Source organism: Moschus berezovskii, chromosome X (genome assembly GCF_049115385.1).
Source record: "Moschus berezovskii isolate FMDL1 chromosome X, NW_MosBer_1.0, whole genome shotgun sequence".
NCBI classification, from domain to species: domain Eukaryota; kingdom Metazoa; phylum Chordata; class Mammalia; order Artiodactyla; family Moschidae; genus Moschus; species Moschus berezovskii.
Genome location: NC_142488.1, coordinates 126,919,049 through 126,941,626, shown reverse-complemented (window position 1 = coordinate 126,941,626; position 22,578 = coordinate 126,919,049). Strand labels below are relative to the sequence as shown.

General features: G+C 43.5%; 1 protein-coding gene across 7 annotated transcripts in view; it reads left to right on the top strand.

The window, feature by feature from the left end:
- Positions 1-22,578, top strand: part of ARHGEF6 (Rac/Cdc42 guanine nucleotide exchange factor 6) — a 118,344-nt gene that overhangs the window by 6,000 nt on the left and 89,766 nt on the right. Inside the window, exon 1 of one of the 7 annotated variants that reach the window (XM_088834079.1) lies at positions 5,704-6,024. The exons of the other annotated variants lie outside the window; for them this stretch is intronic. The gene's annotated coding sequence lies outside the window, so the exon portion shown is untranslated. Of the gene's footprint in view, positions 1-5,703; positions 6,025-22,578 lie in introns of those variants that run through there. 7 annotated transcript variants of the gene reach the window in all.

The window sequence follows — 22,578 nt, the reverse complement described above, 5'->3', positions numbered from 1 at the left end:
TCCCATAATAACCCCTTTTATTCCTCTATCCCTATGTTGCCCCCTCCCCCCTTCCCTTTCCCCACAGGCAGTTTGTTTTCCATATCTGTGAGTCTGCCTTTTTTGTTTGTTTGTTTTAGTCACTAGTTTGTTGTAGTTTTTAGATTCCACATATAAATGATATCATACAGTATTTGTCTTTCTCTGACTTGTTTCACTTAGCATAGTGTCATCCAAGTGTCCATCCATGTTGATATAAATTGGCATTATTTAGTTCTTTTTTATTGCTGAGTAGTATTCCAGCCATAACACACACACACACACACACACACACACACACACACACACCACATTGTCTTTATCCATTCACCTGTTGATGGACATTTTATATGTATATATATATACCACATTGTCTTTATCCATTCATCTGTTGATAGACACTTAGGTTGCTTTTATACCTTGGAAATTGTAGATAATGCTGCTATGAACATTGAGGTGCATGTATCTTTTGAATTGGTGTTTTTGGTTTGTTTGTTTGTTTAATATATACCCAGGAGTGAAATTGCTGGGTCATATGGTAGTTGTATTCTTAGTTTTTTGAGAAACCTCCATGCTGTTTTCCACAGTGGTTGCACAAATTTACATTCCCACCAACAGTGTAGGAGGGTTCCTTTTTCTCCACACCCTCCCCAAATTTGTTATTTGTGTTCTTTTTCATGATAGCCATTCTGCCAGGTGTGAGGTGATACCTCATTGTGGTTTTGATTTGCACTTCCTTGATGATTAGCAATGCTGAGCATCTTTTCATGTGCCTGTTGGCCATCTGCATTACCTCTTTGGAAAAATATCTACTCAGGTCTTCTGCCCATTTTTTAAATTGGGTTGTTTTTCTTTTTTGATGTTGAGTTGCATGAGCTGTTTATATATGTTGGCTATTAACCTCTTATTAGTCAGCATTTGGAAATATTTACTCCCATTTAGTAGATTGTCTTTTCATTTTGCCAATGGTTTCCTTTGCTGTACAAAAACTTTTAAGTTGTAGGTTCCATTTGTTTATTTTTTTTATTTCCTTTGCTTTAGGAGATGGATCAAAAAATATCGCTGTAATTTATCTCCAAGAATATTCTGCCTATGTTTTCCTTTAGGAGTTTTATAGTGTCTGGTCTTTAATACATTTGAGCTTATTTTTGTGTATAGTGTTAGAGAATGTTCTGATTTCATTCTTTCACATATGCTGTCCACTTTTCCCAGCACCACTTATTAAAGAGACTGTCTTTTCTCAGTTGTATATTCTTGCTTCCTTTGTCACAGATTAATTGACCGAAAGTGAGTGGGTTTATTTCTGGGCTCTCTATTCTGTTCTACTGATCAATGTGTCTGCTTTTGTGCTAGTGCCATACTGTTTTGATTGCTGTAGCTTTGTAGCATAGCCTGAAGTCAGAGAGTGTGATTCCTCCAGCTCTATTCTTCTGTCTCAAGATTGTTTGGCTATTTGGGGTCTTTTGTGTTTCCATACAAATTTTTGAATTATTTGTTCTAGTTCTGTGAAAAATGCCACGTTGGTATTTTTGATGGTTTGCTGTAGTTGTTCAGTCTCTAAGTCATGTCTGACTCTTTGTGACCCCATGGACTGCAGCATGCCAGGCTTCCCTGTCCTTCACTATCTCCCAGAATTTGCTCAGATTCCTGTCCATTGAGTCAGTGACGGTGTATAACCAACCATCTCATCTTCTGCTGCCCTCTTCTCCTTTTGCCTTCAACTTTTCCCAGCATCAGGGTATTTTCCAATGAGTTGGCTCTTTGCATCAGGTGGGCAAAGTATTGAAGCTTCAGCTTCAGCATCAGTCCTTCCAATGAATATTCAGGGTTGATTTCCTTTAGGATTGACTGGTTTGATCTTGCACTCCAAGGGTCTCTCAAGAGTCTTCTCCAGCACCACAATTCAAAGGCATCAATTTTTCAGTGCTCAGCTTTCTTTATGGTCCAACTCTCACATCAATACTGAAAAAAACATAGCTTTGACTAGACAGACCTTTGTTGGCAAAGTGATGTTTTTACTTTTTAATATGCTGTCTAGATTTGTCATAGCTTTCCTTCCAAGGAGTATCTTCTAATTTCATGGCTGCAGTCACCGTCCACAGTGATTTTGGAGTCCAAGAAGATAAAATCTGTCATTATTTCCACTTTTTTCCCATCTATTTGCCATGAAGTGATGGGGCCAGATGCCATGATCTTGGTTTTTTGAATGTTGAGCTTTAAGCCAGCTTTTTCACTGTCTTCTTTCACTATCATCAAGAAGCTCTTTAGTTCCTCTTCACTTTCTGCTATTAGAGTGGTATCATCTACATATCTGAGGTTGTTGATATTTCTCCTGGCAATCTTGATTCCAGCTTGTGCTTCATCCAGCATTTCGCATGATATAGTTTGCATATAAGTTAAAAAAACAGGGTGACAATATACAGCATTGTCACAGCCCTTTCCCAATTTGGAACCAGTTCATTATTCCATGTAATGTTCTAACTGTTGCTTCTTGACCTGCATACAGATTTCTGAGGAGGCAGGTAAGGTGATCTGGTACTCCCTCTCTTAAAGAATTTTCCACAGTTTGTTGTGATCCACACAGTCAAAGACTTTAGCGTAGTCAATGAAACAGAAGTACATGTTTTCCTGGAATTCCCTTGCTTTCTCTAGATTATTCTTTCCCCCACTGAATTGATTAATGTAGCTGAGTGATAAGTTTTCAAATCAAAAAGCATGAGTCCTCCAACTTTGTTCGTCATTTTCAAAATAATTTTGGCTATTCTGGATCTCTTGTGTGCGCATATGGATCAGGATCAGCCTGTACATTTCTGCAAAAAGGCCAACTGGAATTTTTAATAAGGATTGTATTTAGTCTGTATATTGCTTTGGGGAATATTGCCATGTGAACAACATTAAGTCTTCTGATCCATAAACACAGGATGTCTTTCCATTGATTTAGGTCTTTAAAATTTCATTCAACAATGTTTTGTAATTTTCAGTGTACACGCCTTGTACCTCCTTGATTCAATTTATTCCAAAGTATTTTATTTCCTTTGATACTATTGCAAATGGAATTGTTTCCTTAATTTCACATTTGGGTTGTTCATTGCATAGAAATACAATTGATCTTTCACCATTAAGTATAGTGGTAGTTGTAGGTTTTCATAAATGCTCTTTATCAGGTTAGAGGAGTTCCATTCCATTCCTAGTTTTTAAAGTGTTTTTTATCATGAAAGTGTGTCAGATTTTTTCAAATGCTTTTTTTTTTGCATCTGTTAAGATGACCATTGATTTTCTTCTTTATTATACTGCAATGTTTATTACATTATTAATTTTCATATGTTAAATCAATCTTGTATTCTTGGGATAAATGCCAGAGGGTCACGTTGTATATGCACATAGAGATTTGTGTACATCTGTGATTATTCTTGAAGCATCTTTCTTCACAGAAACAGAATAACTGTGTTAAAATTTGATACTCTCAAATTCCCCTACAAACATGCTGTATGAAGTTCTAATCCTACCAATAGTGTAGAAAGTGCCTTCTTCCTCATGTCTCTGGTGGCCCTGGATATTACTTATCATTAATGTTGGCTAAAATGTTGAGTGCAAATGGTATTTCATTTATTGCTGTAATATGAATTTCATGATTCCATGTGCATTTGGACATCTCTCATGCCTTTGTTGTTTATTTGTATTCCCATTTCTGTGAACCAAATGTATCTTTCTTATTTATTTACAGAATGGAGAAGGCAGGGAGGACACTCAGGCCTCAAGAGAAAATCTTCCAGAACATATGGGAAAATCCTGATATCTAGGTAGAGTGTCACCAATGTGACCAATAACTCCCTTGACAGCACTATCCTAGCAATGGTCTTTGTTCTGCCTTTGAACTTGATGGGAGTCAGGGACAGATACAGTTCTTGTGATCATTTGGGACTGGCCTGGGTGGTACCTCTCTGACTACATGGTCCTGGCTAAGCCCCAGGAAGGACTGGTCTGTCCCAGCTCTAGTCCTCTGGTTTTTCTTTCAGTCAGGCTTTCCACAGCCTCATCCCCAATAGGCACTTCTTTTTCACCTATCACTTTTATGAACAACCCATTGCCAGGGATACTCTACCATCTCCCATTCTGCTCCTGCACCAACCCTACTTTGTAGAAAGCTGTTTTGTCTATGAAGGATTTCATTGAACCTATATGAAGCTCAGTTAGGGCTTGTTTCACTCTCTTTCTCCCTCCTTCTCTCTCTCTCTCACCAGCTGGTATCAGTATGGCTTTTTCTTTGCCCCCACCGGTTCATTGCCTGCTGTCTCCCTGAGTCACTCCATCTGCCTTGTCACTGGAACAGCATGGGTGCCCTCCCCAAAGTGGGGCCCGTGGGATGGACGATTTGCCATATCCCGGGGGCTGCTCAACAGGGAAGCAGTTCTGGAAGGAAGGCAGCTCTACTAATGATCATGAGTCAAGGGCTAAATCTCCTATAATCGATCTGGGCTCTAGGAGAGTAAAGCCTTCCTGGAGCAGTGAGGCAGAAAGCCAGGCAACTAAGCAGTAGCTGCAGTGGGTATCAGGCTCTGAAAAGGCGATGTTCTCTCGGAGAACTCAGAGTCCCCTTCTCTCGACTTCGGTTGACTCATCTGTAAAAATGAAGAGGCTGGAGCAAGGACTGGTAATGTCTCACTGTGGGACACTGTTTTTTAACTGGCCCGTTTCTATCAGTTTCCGCTGGGGAAAGCTTTGTATATTTAGCCGCTCAATTTGAGCTAGTGGGAAGACTAAAGAGGATTTTGGTAAGTTTTTGGTCTTTTTTTTCCTCTTTCTGTCGAGCCAGTCTGACACTCCTACTGGAATTTCCGTGAGTTACATCAAATGACACCCATGACTCTGGCCATCCTAATCTACCCATTCCATTGCTTTTCGGTTAAAAACTGGACTTCAAGTAAGATCGGAAATATTTGCCTTCTCTCACGAATCTTTTCATTCTCCCTCGAAGAGACTATTTGGTGTGGGGCCTGTTATCCGAGAAGTCTGGGAAGGGCATCCAGGACAGTTCGGGGAAGGGAGGGGTGCGGGGGGCCGCTGGAGAGCGCTTCCTCCCTGGGGTGGCTCAGCGGCTCACCACCGGGTTCGGGGCCTCCAAACCGCCTCCGGGGCTGGACGAGGAACTGGGCCACCTGGCAGGGCTGCTCAGTGAGGCCGGGATTCCCGCCCGAGGCTCTAGCAGAGGCCCGCGGCAGGCCAGGCGGCGGCGGCCCGGGGCTCGGGGCTGAACCCGGCGGCGGCAGCAGCATGCGCAATGTGGCCGCCGCCGCCGCTCTGTGGCTTCTGCTGCCGCCACGGCTACCGGGCGGCGGCGGCGGCTGCTCTGCCCTGCTCCGCTGTCACTTCCAGTTCCTACTTCGGCGATCCAGGTCCGGGTCACCGCTTCCCCGCCGCCGGCCCGGTCGCTCCAGGCCGCTCTCCCTCCCGGGCTCTGGCTCCCGGCTGGAGGGGGCCGGCGCGGAGCGGCCGCAAAGGCGGGTTCCCAGGGCGGCCGCTGCCCGCCCGTCGCCGCCCGCGCACCCGGCAGGCGCGTCGCCCGCACCCCGCTTGCGGCCCCGCGCTCCCCGCCGCTCTGGAAACAAGAACTTGAGGGCCAGCATCTGGCTTCCCTTTAGGTGAAAGAAGGGAGGGGCATTGAAAATACACACACACAAAAACCCCTGGTCTGGAGAGGTTGCGGGCGCTGCTCGGAGTTTGGAGACGGGCGCCCCCTCCTCGTCCGCGTCCAGGAGCAAAGTTGCAGGCGCCCCTCCCCGCCCCGGCCAGCCGAACCCAGCTCTCCAGTTTCGCCCTGGCGGCGGCCGCGCTCAGGGCAGAGTCCCAGCTCCGGCCGAGCGGCGCCGTTCCCGCAGCCTTGGCACCGGCTCGGCCGCCAGTTCGCCGGCCCGGTGACTCGGGAGGGCGACCGGCTTCCCGGAGGCGGCGGCGGCGCGGAGAGAGCGAGCGGAAAGCTGGAGGACCAGCGGGCAGCCGCCGAGCCAGGTGACCCGCCCGGGCGAAGGGTCAGGGGAATGGGAGCGCGCGAGGGCCCGGGGTGGGGCCGAAGGACCCTCGTGGGCGCGGAGCCGCCCTTCCTCCCGGGCTGTGGCCGCGGGCTCCGTCCCCCGCCAGGGCCTCGCGGGCTCTGAGCTCCTGGGCGCCGGCAGCGGGGGCGGGGGCCGAGGGCGCAGCGCGGGCACGCGCCAAACTTAGGGCCGAGTTGTCCGGCTCTGGCCACTAGCTTTGCATCAGACCCGATTCCTTCTTTTCCCTGAAACCAGGGCAGGAGTCAACAGTACTATTTTTCTTTTATACTAATTGACACCCCCCCTCAATCCCCGGCATCCGTACCTTTGGGGATATTTTAGGTGTTGAGTACACAGGTCTGGCGCAGGAATGGTTTGTGGATGGGGAAAGTCCTGTATCTACAAGGTGTACCAGCGTGCCTGTGGTTAATTTCGAGTTTTCATTTTCCAGTCATTTAGGAACCCAACAGGTATTTGAGCGATTTCGTTTCTCAGCTCTAGAGTGGAGAGCCGTTAAGTTTATCTCTGTCTCTTCGAAAGTCTTATAGTTTTATTTTTGGTTTGTTATTGTTTTTGGATACAGGGGTGACTCACATGATTTTTTTGGTCTCTTCTTAATGTGTAGTGGGAGAAAAAATAGAGTCCTAAGGGAGTATATTTTTCTATGCAACTATGTTCCTTTTGTCAAGAAAAGCTTCACATAAACTAGAAACCATTATAGGAGAGGAGACAATTTTAAAAGCAAGATTCTGAGGTCCAGACTGTTTTTCTAACTTGTATTTGCCTGGGAACCCCACGATTTGTCCTTGAACTTCCTATCTTAATTTTGACATTGACCATGGTAAGAAGAGCTCCGATGACATCATTTGCTCCAGCCACAGTTCTTGTGTTCCGTGACTGAGAGCGCCTGTCTCCAAAACGTAAAGCCTGGGCCTGCCCTTGTAGTTCAGCTGAGGCATTTCCAAGGATTTCTCTTAAGCAAAGTATTATGCTCCATGCCAGGCAGTGCTGCAGTATCTTCTTACATAAGCGAGCTTCAGGCTGGTGGAGTCTCTGGGTGTTCTTGGAGCAGTTAATATCAGAGAGTTCTCAGTCTTGGGGAGGGAGGGTGGTGGTTGGTGACTGGAGTTTGAAACAAAGTAAATTTCCAGCCTAGAAATCTCATCTTGCCTTTCTTTGCTGCTTCAGGTTTTGGAAAGCATTCTATTTATCTTATCTAAAACTCACTGTGCCCTTGTAAAGGATGTAGGAGAGATGGCATTGCTTTCATTGGCCAGAGAAACAGAAAAGTTTAGTGAACCAAAGTCACACAGTCGACGGGTGGTGTCATCAAAACTCTCACCTGAATCTTCTGCTCTCAGCCCATAATTCTGCTTTGTTTTTACTCCAACATGACATTTGATACAAAAGTGTCTCATTTGGTACATATCCTGGATGGTATGTCTTCCAAGCTACTATTTCTTTCTGTTCTTTCTTGCCAGCTCACAGGACTGGTGCTGTTACTAGGGGTGAGGTCAGGGACAAAGCTTTCCACAGGAGGGTCTGTGGCTGGTATTGATCTATGGTCTGCCTCCTCTCCAATCATCTTTGGGGGTAGCACTGTTGAACAGAGTGAGCCCCCAGGGCCCAGAAATGTCTGATATTCATCTGACGTCACTAGCCCAAGTATAATATTACTTCAGTCTTTACAAAGAAACTCATTCAGGAGGAGAAACCGGAGAGTGTGAGTTTTGTTCGTCTGCAGCGATCTGCTCATCACTGGGCTTAGACTTAGGAACTTAGCCTTGAAGGAGGGAGAGGAGTTGGATGCCTACTCTTTCTCAAGCACCTACTGTGTTCTAGGTTGTGTGCTAGGTGCTCTAAGTATATTATTTCATTTCATCCTCACAACAATCCTGAGGGGAGAGGATACTGTGCCCATTATACACTGGTGGAAACTGAGGTTTGGGGATGATCCAGACAAATGCCACACTGCCAGTGCAAAATAGAGCCAGAATGTAGTCACTGATGTTCCTTACTTCAGAACTTGTTCCCCTTGCCACGTGCCAGGCTGTTAACCCAAAGGAGCTATTGAGAATATGGGAACACCTAGTCTTGGTTTTCACACACATCAGAGCCACTTGGGGTGTTTTTTAAAAATATACAAATATTGGGGTCTACCCACACTGGGCTTTTGGGTTAATTGGTCTGCAGTGAGATCCAGGCCTTCCTCACTATTTCTTCTTTTTTTTTAATGTTTAAGTAAACTTTATATTGATGTCCAGCATGAATTCAGGAAACTGCACAAGTCCTGAATAAAAAGTTTGTTGGATTCTTACAAACTGAACACATCTGGGACTGGTGGTTCAGTGGTTAAAAATCTATCTGCCAAGTGCAGAGGGCACAGGTTCGACCCTTGGCCCAAGAAGATTCCACATGCTGCAGGGCAACTAAGCCCATGTGCCACAGCTACTGAGCCCAGGCGCCCTAGAGTCTGTGCTTCGTTGTTCTTTCTTTTTTATTGCTAGTGGTATTCCATTGTGTAGATGTCCCCTATTTTCTTTATCCATTCACCTGTTGATGGACATCTGGGTTGTTTCCAGTTTGGGGTTGCTATGAACAATGCTACTATGAATATCCCTGTGTGTGTCTTCTGGTACACATTTCTGCTGGGTTTATACATAGGAATGGAACTGCTGGGTCATAGGGTATGTGTATGTTTGGCCTGAGTGAGTTCTGCCCCCAAATTTTCCGAAGTGGTCTTGTTATTATTTGGTTTTGAAAGCTCCCCAAGTGATTCTAATGTGTAGCCAGAGTCGAGAACTATTTCCCTGGTTTATTTAGAGTTCAGCTGTCCAGCAACCCCTAGAGTCTGCCACCAAGCTGAGAACCTCATCAGCCTTGGATCGTCTAGAAAATCTCTGCTGAACTGGGCAGCTAGCATCCATTTTCCCATAATCCTTTGTGCACGGCTACCTTTTTGCTGCCTGCCCATTCTCAGCATGGTAATCTGTGATCATATTTCTCTCTCTACTAGTCTTACGGCTTCTCAAAGTCAAGAACTAGAGGTTGATCATCCTTATAATGCCAGCAGTCATGACAGGATGTGGCACATAGCAGGTGCTCAGTAAATGTTTAGTAAATGAATGATTGCTAGAATGACTGAGTGGTCAGGCAAGGTCTGGGCTGCAAAAGAGATGCCTGCTCTTTGTCCTTGGACATGTGCACTTCATTCCTAGGAGTCTGCCTTAAGCCCTCACTCAGAACCTAATTGCTTTTATTTATTGAAGCCTGTTGGAATTATGGGTAATCTGGTTGCTCATCCCCAAACTGATTAGAAATAGCAAATTAGATTAGATGAGATAAGGTATGTGGAAGCACTTTGTAAACTGGAAAACAACATCTAAATGGAAAGTTGTGATAAAGGGAGAAGAGAGGTTGCTCCAGATTAGACTTGCTGGTGATGGTAGAAAGTCTATATCTATGTGAAACATGGAAGCAATGAAATCAGCAGGAGACAAAAACTATAAAAAAGCAGACTGCTAAACATAACCATGTGGGCATTTTTGACGTGCCAACACACACTGTGTGGTCTAGTGGCCAGAATTTCTGACTTTCTCCACCTTGGTCTAGGTCTGATTCCTCCTCAGGGAACCTTTGTTCTTGAGAAGTCACGTAGTAGTGCAGTGGATAAGAGCTTGAGTTTTGGACTTGAACTGACCTGAGGTCAGTTGTGAGGTATATGATAATTTCCTTCATGGTGAAAAGTGTTTGTCGCTCAATTGTGTCTGACTCTTTGTGACCCCACAGACTGTAACCCGCCAGGCTCCTCTGTCCATGGGATTCTCCAGGAAAGAATACTGGAGTGGGTTGACATGCCCTTCTCCAAGGGATCTTCCTGACCCAGGGATTGAACCCAGGTCTCCTGCATTACAGGCAGATTCTTAACCAACTGAGTCACCAGGGAAGCCCTTTCTTCATGGTAGTGTTAGGTAATATTAGGTATATATTACTTTCTTATTATTAGATATATACTACCTCTTAGCATTAAATGAGAGAAGTAAAGCACTTAGCACTAGTTCCTGGCACTGAGTAAACTCTCACTAACATCTAATTAGTTCCTAATTTAGCTGTATTTTAGTTTTTTGGCTGCACTGGGTTTTCGTTGCAGCATGGGCCATATGGGATCTTAGTTCCCTGACTAGGGCTTGAACCCACATCCCCTGCATTGGAAGGTGAATTCTTAACCACAGAACCATCAAAGAAGTCCCTGGAATTTTAATATATCCTGGTAGACTAGTGTTCACAAATGATCCCATTGCATTATCCAAAAATGGTTCACTTTTTTCTTGTTGACAGGTTAGGCAAACTCTATTTATATATGAAGGGAATCGTGCTTTATAGAAAGATTTGCTTGAGAAATTTTAACATTAAAAAAACCTTGGGACTTCCCTGGTGGTCCAGAGGTTAAGAATCCACCTTGCAATGCAGGGGACATGGGTTTAATCCCTGCTCCAGGAAGATCCCATATACTGCAGAGCAACTAAGTCCACAGGCCTCAACAACTAGAGCCTGTGCTCCACAAGAGTAGCCACCGCAATGAGAGGCCCCCAGTCACTGCAACTAGAGAGTAGCCCCCGATTGCCACAACTAGAGAAAGCCTGCACAGCAATGAAGACCCAGTGCAGTGAAATAAATAATGAAATAAAATAAAAACCCTTGGAGACAGGAAAGGGTAAACTGTGGCCTCTGGGGAATGATGGCTTCACCTGGGGTTCTGAGGTTTTACACTTGTTCCGTTGAGAATTTAAATGAGGATGAAATGTAGAGCAGGAAAAAGAAAATCCAGCCATCTTGTTTCACAGTTCTATGCTTTATTTGGCAGAGATCGCTTGTTTTTGGAAAAACGTTGTTAGAAAATAAAGTTGAAGGTTAAAATCCCCACATATTTTCTAATACTTAACATCTTTCTTCCAAAGACAAAACAAAGTTGAATGTTTCTGGGAATTTTCAGTGAAGAGTGGTGGTGGGCTTGACCTCTGTTCTCCTGGTAAACAGCAGAACTCCATCCTGCCAACATTATTAACCTCTTTCTTTCACTAATTGAAGTGGGTTTGTTTTTTTTTCTTTTTCTGAACTTGAAATTCTTAGTGTCTCACATCACAGAAAATAATTTGACTTTAGATTAGTGGGTGTTGAAATGTGTTGCAAATTATTTGTAGATCATATTTACTGTGTTTACATATTTTATAAAGACAGTTTAAATTTTGGTGATGTTATAGCCCAGTGATAGCCATGGGACAGAAACTGGAAGCTGTAGCTCTAATTTCTGATAATATATGTGTAATCTTAAGTTTCATGAACTGGTTATAAAAGTTCCTGTTAAGTCTCCAGCCTAATGTCTTGCTGTTGTTTTTAGTGCTTAGTGTGGCTGATTTTTAAGTTCTGAGAAGAAATTTGTATATGGTTTTCTTTATAACAACTCAGGACGCAAAATATGTTTGGGGATCCAGTTCTAAAGAGGAACTGGAGAAGACAAAGCGACTGAATTCTTCTGAGACTATGAATTATTCAGTTGTTAACCACAGTAACTTCTTTAGCTACCATTTTGTGTGCTAATAATAGAAACGGTTTGGACGGATTCCTCTTGGAATTGAAAAATCAGGAAAGCTTTTCACTCTTTTCTAGTCTATGCATAAACTAGGAGAATGTTTAAAAGGATATTTTCAGTTTCTCATGTTTACCTGGATAAAATAGTGGGTGTGTCTTTTAAAACAAAAGTATTGATATTCATTTTATAATTACTATAGCTTGAAATTTAAAAATCCACCCCAGTGCAGTTTGCTTCTTGTTTTAGTTGAATTAAGCAATTCAACAAATGGTTTTTTGTTTTTGGTGATGACTGACAAAAGCTTTCCCCTTTGCTCCCAGGAAATAAGCAATAAACCTGTTGCACTGGGCACAGTTGAGGGGGAAAAATAAAAATCAATTGCCTCTACACAAAAAACAAAAACAAACAAAAACCTCCATGGTATGTAATACTTAAAAAGGAAACGTATAGTTTCTGAATTGAATTGAATGTGTGCTGATAATACCAAAAGGAAGGCATTTTGTTGGAATTAAATCTAACTCAACTCTAATTTGGTTTTAATGTTGATTCAAATCCAGGCTGTTTCTGGGGGCAACAGAACACAATACAGGCCTTTATTAAGACCACACAGTCTTGGCCAGTTCTCCCCTGCTCCAGCCGCATTCTAATTTGGTCGTATGCTATCATTGAGGCGACCCCCCGAGGATCGGTCTGAGAGGTGAGGACGTTGCCAACACAGCATAAGGTAGGCAGAGCCATTGGTGATGACACTGGGGTTAGCACCAAAGGGAAGTACAAGGTCTGGCCGATTGCTTAGGGCCTTTGCTTACCTCCGTTTTTAGAGGAGGTGTATGTCCACTCAGCCCAGAAGGCTGCTCCTTATCTGCATTTCAGTATTGACCTTGCCACTTCCTCTGTTGTCATCTGGAAGAAAGACTTACAACACCAGACATCTGTCTAATTAGCTCCCGGCTTTGTCAGACACTGGCAAACTGGACCCTACCACACAGAGGGTTGTGTGGCTTCAGATGACATCTAGTCACGTGTCATTTTTATTTGACTTCTTGGCAGAAGATTTACCTTCCTAATTAAGTTCTGCTTAGAGAAATAGAGTAAAATCCCCTCTTTATACTTTCTTAGGGACTTGAATATTATTACAGAGATCAGACATGTCAACTGAGGGATTGAATAGGGCAATGGGGAAGAGAAGGAATTAAATTAAGGTGAGATGAAGTGCAGCAGTTTGCACAGCAGAGAGTGAAAGTGTTATAAGGACTTGCTTGTCTCATCCTGGGCAAAACATGTAGGTTTTCCTACCCTTTGGAAGCACAGGCATTACTTTAAGAGGCATCTTTAAGGGGTCAAGCTGTGAACAGCTTTTATGAAGAGCTGGCCCTGTGAAGCAGTTCCTTAACACTGAGGAACATTCTGTGTTGTATTAATAACTTGTCTGTTCTTCATGGCTAGGTTTCCAGCAAACTGGGGCTACTTACCAATGATTTCTGAGAAATGTATGCAAACCAAGAGAATTCGGTATTTTACTAACCAAAGAAATTTAACCACTTCTTTGGAGAAATGTGTGTCATGATAGTGTAAATCAGCATTTTTACTGTGAAATAACCCGCTTGCATTCTTTGAAGATATGCTGGTATTTGGGAGTGGATTAGGGGAAATCTTGATTGGGGATTAAAAAATCACCTTCAAGGAAAGAGAACAGAATGAAAAATAATGTTTGACAGTTGGTGTATACTTGTAGGGACTTTTTTATTTGATAGATTTTATGTAGCATCCATTTTATTTCTTATCTTAAAACAAATTTATTCATTAGTGCCTGGCATATACCAGGTGTTCAGTAAATATTTGTTGAATGGGTAATGAGTGGATGAATTGTTAAGAATTAATTTTAGATAGCTTGAATATCTAACACCCTGTATGTAGATTATCAAGAGCTGACTTTGTTTATTGAAGTGACTCCTTAGTGGATGAAAATAAGGCTAGCAGGAAAACTGGGTCTCTCCTAATCAGTATTCCTCAGTTTCTTTATACCAAACTGGAGCTCCTGTTTCATGGTTTTAAAAGTTAAAAAAAAAAAGACAAAAGAAAAGAAAGAGAAAAATATGAGAGATTAGGTCACACAGTGTCATATGAAAGACTTTCTCTGCCCTTCCCGTCCTCAGTTCACTTCTTATTCCTTGTGTTACCCAAACTCTGTCAATTTCACTACACTTTCACATGTGAGATTTGCACATCCAGGACTCTAACTTTGATTCTCCAAAGTGGTCCCAGGCAGTAACTGCACTTCCTTTGGGTGAGGTAAATGCTTTATCAGCATTCTTTTCTTCTCTCAATCATATTCTTCAAAAACAAACATCTGTCTTCCCATGTGATGGAAAATATATGAGCCCTGATTTAACAAGTTCTATGAGAAAAAAAAAAAAGACCTCCCCCTATCTTTCCTTCTGGAGAAGGTAGGCCCAAAGGACAGGTGTTTCTGGTGGAAGACATAGCCACTTAAATTTTAGGTTGAAAAGAAAGAGGAATAGTCAGCAAATGTTTGTGGAGCGTCTGTGTGGCAAGTGCTGAGCATTGTGGAAAAAGGCAGCATGTGTACGGGAAATAGTCGTGGAGTTTCGCATTGGATGTCTGGCTAGGTAGCCATGCTGCCAGAGTCTAGAGCATAATACAGAGTGGAAAGAGGAGCACATTGTGTACTAAGGTAGAGTGTTGGAGGAAGACCCTATGGAGGAGAGTGATGGAAGATGGGCCCCGAAGACCCGCTACAATTCAGATGATTGAGGAAACTTGTTCATAAAGAGAAGGGTGCCTAGCAGAGAGTGGCACAGTGAAGGAAGCAAAGGATTCTGGGGCATACATAGAGGTGATGGTGAGAAATGACGCAGTTGCTAGTGGTGAGACCAGCTTGAGAAGCACTTTGAATGCTGGCTTGAAGAGTGTGGATTTGATCTTGTAGGCAGTCATAGGCAAGGCTGAGAGACGTGACTTTTAACAGAAAGCACTGTTCATGCTGGCTTGGATGTCTGAGCTCCTGAATGCCCACCTTCCTGTGTTTGGATGGTTTCCTAGGCACAGATCTTGTTTTTGATCAGATGGAGGAAAATTAATTAACTTATTCATCAGTTGGTTGATTGTTGTCTGTTAGGCCTCGATGGGCATCTCTGAAAAGGGCATAATTTTGAAAAAGTGACTCACATAGAGAAGTAAGCAAAGTATGCCAAAAGTCTTTGCCAAATGAATTGTTGAAGGTGATCTCAAAAGAAAGAAAGTGGGAGAAACTTTGGCACAACATCCTTCCCACCCATATTAGCTAGTGTGAGAGGGACTTCAGGCGTGTGACTTGTAGTCTTGCCAATTGCCTGTCACCACCTCTTCCTTCCTGTGGGTTACTTTGCCATATTTTGTCATATCCCACTGGGCCCTGCTGGGGCTTGGACTCTGTTTTAAAGCAACGGATGAACAGGTTAATGTGGCTCATAGTGGCTGTCTTTTAAGCTGTTTTACAATAGACTGTTCAAAAAAAAAGATTATCCAGCCAGCCAAACAGTAGCATCTCACAGTTCTTTCCAGCATTCCTTCTCTATAGTGCCCACATCATGGTGCTTTGCGGGGGGATTTGTACCACCGGAGACAAGCCAGAAATTGCATGGGCACATGAGTCACTGAAATCCATCACCATGGAGTTTGAAGCATCTTTAGTCACCTCACAGTCAGTGGGCTTCAGTTTGGGGACAAGCACAGGTGTGTGTTATTTTAGATAACAGATGTTTCCTGAAAAGTCATATGGAAATGGATTCTTTTTCTTTGCTAATCATATTTCTTTTTGCCTTTACTTGTGATCTTGACAATGCCTTTTCCTCAATTATAATTAATCACCAGTTGGTGAAAGCTTCTAAACTGTAATTCATCAAACAGTTATTGAACACCTACTGTGTGACACTCTTCTAGACACTGAGGATCCAGAGATGAAAAAAATTTTTAACACTATTGCAGTATAGTTGATTTACAATGTTATGTTAATTTCTGCTGTACAGCAAAGTGATTCAGTTATACATTTTTTATATTCTTTTCCTTTATGGTTTGTCCCAGGATATCAAATATACTTTCTTGTGCTATACAGTAGGACCTGGTTGTTTATCCATTCTATAAGTAATAGTTTGCATCTGCTAATCCCAAACTCCCAGTTCATCCCTCCTCCACACCCATATATGAAAATGTTTTAAAAAACTGGCTTCATAGAACTTATTTCAGTTTCTCTGATAGTCCACCCTACCAATCCACCAATGAATGGTGGTTTATTGAGTGTCTCATATGTATTGAATGCTGGACCAGGGCTGGGGGACACTGTGTTGCAAAGAGTTGGCTTTCCAATGGGAAACCCAGGGCTAATCTTAAACCCTGCAGAATAAGTAGAGAGTATTACAGTGGAGTTGACTGAGAGCTTCTGTGTGTGCCCTCTATGCAGACAGCTAGAAGAAAGAGCGGCATGAGGGTGGAGGACTTTAAGGAAGGCAGTGGGTGAGACTGCCAGAGGGGGGCTCCTGTGTTCATTGCCCACCTCCCTCCCTCAGCTTTGTGCTCGTAAAGGCTGTATATTTTCACCCTACTTATTTAACTTATATGCAGAGTACATCATGTGAAATGCTGGACTGAATGAAGCACCAGCTGGAATCAAGATTGCCGGGAGAAATATCAATAACCTCAGATATGCAGATGACACCACCCTTGTGGCAGAAAGTGAAGAGGAAATAAAGAACCTCTTGATGAAGGTGAAAGAGGAGAATGAAAAGGCTGGCTTAAAACTCAGTATTCAAAAAACTAAGATCATGGCATCTGGTCCCATCACTTCATGGCAAATAGATGGGGAAACAATGGAAACAGTGACAGGCTTTCTTGGGCTCCAAAATCACTGCAGATGGTGACTGCAGCCATGAAATTAAAAGACCCTTGCTCCTTGGAAGAAAGCTATGACCAACCCAGACAGCATATTAAAAAGCAGAGACATTACTTTGCCGACAAATGTCCATCTAGTCAAAGCTACTGTTTTTCCAGTAGTCATGTACAGAAGTGAGAGTTGGATCATAAAGAAGACTGAGTGCCAAAGAACTGATACTTTCAAACTGTGGTGTTGAAGAAGACCCCTGAGAGTCCCTTGAACTGCAAGGAGATCCAACCAGTCAATTCTAAAGGAGATCAGTCCTGAATATTCGTTGGAAGGACTGATGCTGAAGCTGAAGCTCCAATACTTTGGCCACCTGATGTGAAGAACTGACTTATTTGAAAAGACCCTGATGCTGGGAAAGATTGAAGGCAGGAGGAGAAGGGGACAACAGAAGACCTGGTTGTTTATCCATTCTCTAAGTAATCGTTTGCATCTGCTAATCCCAAACTCTCAGTCCGTCCCTCCTCAATGCCCAGACATGAAGATGTTTTAAAAAACTGGCTTCATGGGACTTATTTAAGTTTCTCTGATAGTCCACCTTACCAGTTCACCAGTGAGTGATGACATTGATATAAGCTTGGCGTGCTGCAGTCCATGGGGTTGCAAAGAGTTGGATGCAACTAAACGACCGAGCAACAACATGTAACACTAGTCTCTCCTATGCATGGAATTTGTCGTGAAGCAGTTGCTTCTACTAGGTTTTCAGGCTCTGACCCTAAATCAGAGAAAGCAGGGGCCTCGGGAACCCTGTCTTCACAGGAGAGTCCCCTCCTTCACTGCCTGGACAATTAAACCAGCAGGAGCTCTCGGCTCTTAGACTTTCCGAGCCTCTTCTCATGGTCTTTATACCTATGGCTGGATTCATCATGGGGAGTTCTAAATAAAATAGCACCTGAAATGTCTAGGGTATTTTTTTATCTTTTTAATTCATCCTTTATATGAAAGGACAAGGAAGAAGTATAAAGGATGAGGATGTTGATTTGGGACCCCATGTAACCAGTCCATTCTAAGGGAGATCGATCCTGGATGTTCATTGGAGGGACTGATGCTAAAGGTGAAACTGCAATACTTTGGCCACCTCATGCGACGAGTTGACTCACTGGAAAAGACTCTGATGCTGGGAAAGGTTGGGGGCGGGAGGAGAAGGGGACGACCGAGAATGAGATGGCTGGATGGCATCACCGACTCTGTGGACATGAGTTTGAGTGAACTCCGGGAGTTGGTGATGGACAGGGAAGCTTGGCGTGCTGTGATTCATGGGGTCGCGGAGAGTCGGACACGACTGAGTGACTGAACTGAACCGAACTGAACTGTTCAGGCATTCTTCAGTATAAAAATGGATTTTCCAAAAGTTTGTTTTTAAGTTATTGTAAGGAACACGTAATACATTTTTTCCATAGAAATATGGCGCTACACAGTGACTGTTTTCTGGCTGGCCCACAGCGGCTTGTTTAATACCTAATGTGACTGAATTACAGATGTCACGGAGACTAAGTGGTGGGAATGAGGCTGTATCTCTGGGAAAATATGTTCCTTGTTCCAATCTGCAAGGCTAAGAAATCGCCTTTTCTGAAGGGGTGGGGACTTGGGGCTCAGGGAGGACACCCCCAGCTCTGGTGCAGCTGGGGCATCCTGTGTCTGTCCGCCCCACGCCTCAAAACTGGCAGCTTGTGTGACTCTAGTGACAGGGGCACAGGAGGAAGTTGGGGGGGGGGCGGGAGGTGGCCACAGCGGCCATCTGGCTGGGCAGCAGCTGGTTCTAGGTCTTCGACTTCCCTCCCTTGACTTGGCAAGTGCTATTGACAAGAGAGATTTCGTCTTTTCCTTTCCTTCACATCTACTCTCTTTTTGGTGATATTATCCAAAGGCAGTTGTCCTCTCCCTTTCTCTTTTTAATCTTGGCACTGTTTCCACCAGGATGCCCATATCATTCCTCATTCCTTTGCCTTTTTCCTGAACACTTGCTACTCAACTGAAGATAAATTTCTGTTGTGGAGAAAGTGGTTTTTGCTGTAAACATGTGCTAACAAAGAAGAATGGAGATCGTAAAGTTGGATGCGTTGATGTCAGTGATGCTGAGGAAGCCATCTGGAAGTGGATTTGGGGATTTTGAGATGAGGCGTGAGCAGTAACAATTACGCTCAGACCTTTGCTCGTTTTACAGGAGCTCTATGAAGCTGGACTTCCTGGCTCTGGATATCATGAGGTCCAAGTCATCAAGAAGCCCATATTAGTTATCTAAAGTAACTCTGTATAAATCCACAGAAACAAAAGGACATAGATGGTCAAAGCCACCCCCAATTTCAACGCGGGTCCCACGAGGCACTGGCAGCAAGATAGAGCCAGAATTTATAAATAAGCCATTTAAAAATGACATTTTGAAAAAAAAACAGCTGTAAACAGGTAATAATTATGTTAGGCTGCGATACCCCAGATTCCCTTTGCTCTGATTCTGTATTATCCAATAAATTTCTGATTGTAATTTGGCTTACCATGTAGATTTCTCTGTTGGGAGAGAGTGATCTAGACCGTAAGATGGAAGGATCCAATCCTCTTAATGGTTCATTTTTTTAAAAAATTAGTACATTGGCTTTTCGCTTTATGTATTAGCCTTTTGTGAACGTGGTTAATGTGAGTCTATTTTCAAGAGACTTGAGAATTGAAGACCAGATTCTGGACCTTGGGGACCCAGCCAAGATGCTGCCTTTGGGAGCCCCTGTTCAGAGGATGAATCAGCAGGCCTTTTACTGCGCTCCTTTGGTCAAAGACATCTCTCACTGTCCAGATGGGAAACAGAGACACAAAGAAAGTAGTGCTGCTTTCCTTGAGTCCTCACAACTGCCCCGCAGTGACAAATCTTGGATGAGAGTCAAGGTTTCCTGACCCTCACATCGGTGCTCTCTTCAGTACACCGATGTTATTGCAGCTACGTGCATAAGTCAGACCTTGTTCTCTAAATGGCTGAAATGTAGAGAAAGGAAGGAAATAAGGGAGAGAAGTAGTGAGCAGGCTTTGCACCATATCAAACTGGACGAGTTAGCATTTAAAACCAAGCAGAGTATAAACGCTAACTCCTGTATTCTAGTCAGTGGAATACCAGTATCGAAGTGAGTCCAGTTTCTGAGATGAGAGGATTATTTGTTGCTGACTGGATGACTGCTTTTAGGAGGAGCTTGGTGGAAGCATCCCAGGTCATGTCTACAGAGTCAGGAGCACTGCCACCCAGTGAAATATGACTGAGCAGCTCAGATTTGCTTGCTCTGTTGCACGACGTAATGACATTTCCTCCAAAGTTCAGGGGTTAACAGAGGCAGTGTGCTCAGCTGTGATGATTAGAGAATGTGATTCAAGATGGTCTAAGTTAATTTAAGATCTTATTCAATAAGGATAAGAAGAACAGGGAAGAGATGGAATGTTCCTAAAATATTTGAAAAAAGTTGTTTTTTTTTTTTAAATGGGCCTGAAACATAAGCTATATCCATGTGGTCTCACTGAATCACTTGCTTTGCAGTTGATTAGGCTTTAATGGTTGAGTGATGGAGTCTATTGTGATCCCCTCAAACCCTGAATTAGCTTTAAATGAAATACACTGAGTGGTACTGAAGCCACATGACATTAGAGGCATCACCTAGTTCTGAACTGGTTTGTGGTATGGCTTCTTGTCTTAACGAGGATGTGGCTGGGGCTCTGACTGGTTAACACAGATGCTTAGAGCATGATGCTGAGGAATGGTTTCACTTGGTCCTGTAACCATGGGCCGGATCCCCCACCCCCACCCCCACCCCGTCAGCCAACACTTAATGTATATGGATGATGGAACCAGACAAACAAACAGGATTAACTTAGTGCAGCCCTGGACCCCTTCTGGCAAACACGACGAGGTGCCTGCTGGGTCAGGGCTGCCCCTTGAAATGAGAAAGACAGCACAGGAGTTAGGCAACCCCCTGCAGAGACAGTCTTCTCATACAGGTGAGTTTCTCTTGGTCACAATTAGTTGAACTAAGTTGTCTTAAAGGTTGTAACCAACTTGCTGCAGGTGGTAAAGGTACTCCTTGTATTGACAGCAGCAAGGGATTTCTTTTCATGTACAAACTCACAGATTCCATTCTCATCTTTTTAATGTCAGGAAAACATGGTGGCTCATATGGTAAAGAGGCTATCTGCGATGCAGGAAACCTGGGTTCGATCCCTGGGTCAGGAGGATCCCCTGGAGAAAGGAATGGCAACCCATTCCAGTATTCTTGCCTGGAGAATCCCATGGACAGAGGAGCCTGGTGGGCTACAGTCTGTGGGGTCGCAAAGAGTCTGGGCATGACTAAGCAACTAACACACACACAGTAAAACTTCAAGTATGCATACAGGGCTAAAATGCTCCTCAGAGCACTTTCTTGTATATTTTTATTGACTCCATCACATTCTTGCTTTGTGACTTAACTACTTACTTTGAGTCACTATTTACTTATCTATAAAATGGGGGAAATAACTGTACCCAGATTACAGGCTTGCTGGGAGAATCAAGGGCAATGAATGGATGGTGTCAGCCCATAGCACATAGCAAGGGCTCAGCAAATCAGGAAATTGTAGCAGTAGGATTACCAAATGGTTGGGGGAGTATCTTCTCCTGTGCTTCCTTACTTTTGTCAGTTTAGGGAGGATGTCATAAAATAGCATACATGTTGAAACTGAAAACTCCTCCAAAAAGGATCTATTTGTAAAGCCATATAAATATTAACTTCTGTGCAGCTTATACTGGCAGATCCCCAATGGTTCAGAATTAACACCTGGTGTTTAGTGGATGGAAAATAGGTTTTGCTGTCATCGTGAATATCCAAAATGGAAAAATGTGGGGAAACATTTAAAAATGAAAGACCTTGTCTGATTTCAGCTGCTGATGTAGGATTAGACCTTAGGCTGGCTCTGTGTAAATGCTTAAAATCTTTAATGAACTTTACTCCCTGTCTCTCCATTGCTTACCCAGTATAGGGTAAATGTTTTTTTGTTGTTATTATTCTTGAACCTTGCCTCATTCCATGGCAGGCCTGGGACCTTGAAACCATTGAGCTGTAGTCTAAGAAGCAATCTTTTCTTTCCTGTCTGCCTCACAGTAGTGGTAAATGGAGGGAGGGAATCCTGCTGTTCATCCGACCTTCACAGATCCAACTGAAACTAAGCAGCTAATTTATGCACCAAAATAAGTATCAGGAAAGTTCAGCTAGGGACTTCCCTGGTGGTCCAGTGGTTTAAGACTCCATGCTTCCAGTGCAGGGGACACAGGTTCAATCCCTGGTCGGGGAACTAAGATCCCACATTCTGCATCATGTGGACCAAAAAAAAATTTTTTTTTAAATAAAGTTCAGCTAATCTGAAGCTCAGTTTCATACCAGAGATGCTAAACAGGTGCATGAAGCTTGCATAGAGAAGCCAGAGATGCATTTCATCCGGCCATTGTATTGGGAAATCACATATAGCACCTGAGCACAAATTTGCATTACCTTTTCACCATCCCAGTGCTTTGCAAATAGAAAAGGGGACTTGGTTCTTCATTTTGTACATGTAAATGATTGGAATTAATCCTAGGCAAGTGACTTGTATTGGAATCTATTTACCTTATACCCTCTCCATGGCAGGGGGAATCTCCCTTGCTTTTTCCCAGTTGGGTGCCGGTGCCCTTAGTTTTTCTCCACATCATCATCTCTAAACTTGGTCTCACACCTCTCATTTCCACTAAGGTATAAAAGACTGATAGCAGCTGAAAGTATTGCACTTTCTATAGACAGTATTTCCATTTTGGTAGGTGACCAATCTCAAGAGTGAGGAAGAAGGTCTGGGACGGAATGTTCAGTATTATTCCATGTGAGGCTCGTGAGGGCGCGGTGCAGTGGAGAGTGACATGGTTCTGTCTAACTTTCCATTGGCTCAGAAATCATAACCCTCAGGCTTTGCCTTCTCTACTAGTCCCGAGAGGCCCCTTCCAACTTCTTCCTATGTAGTTCCGAGTGCTTCAG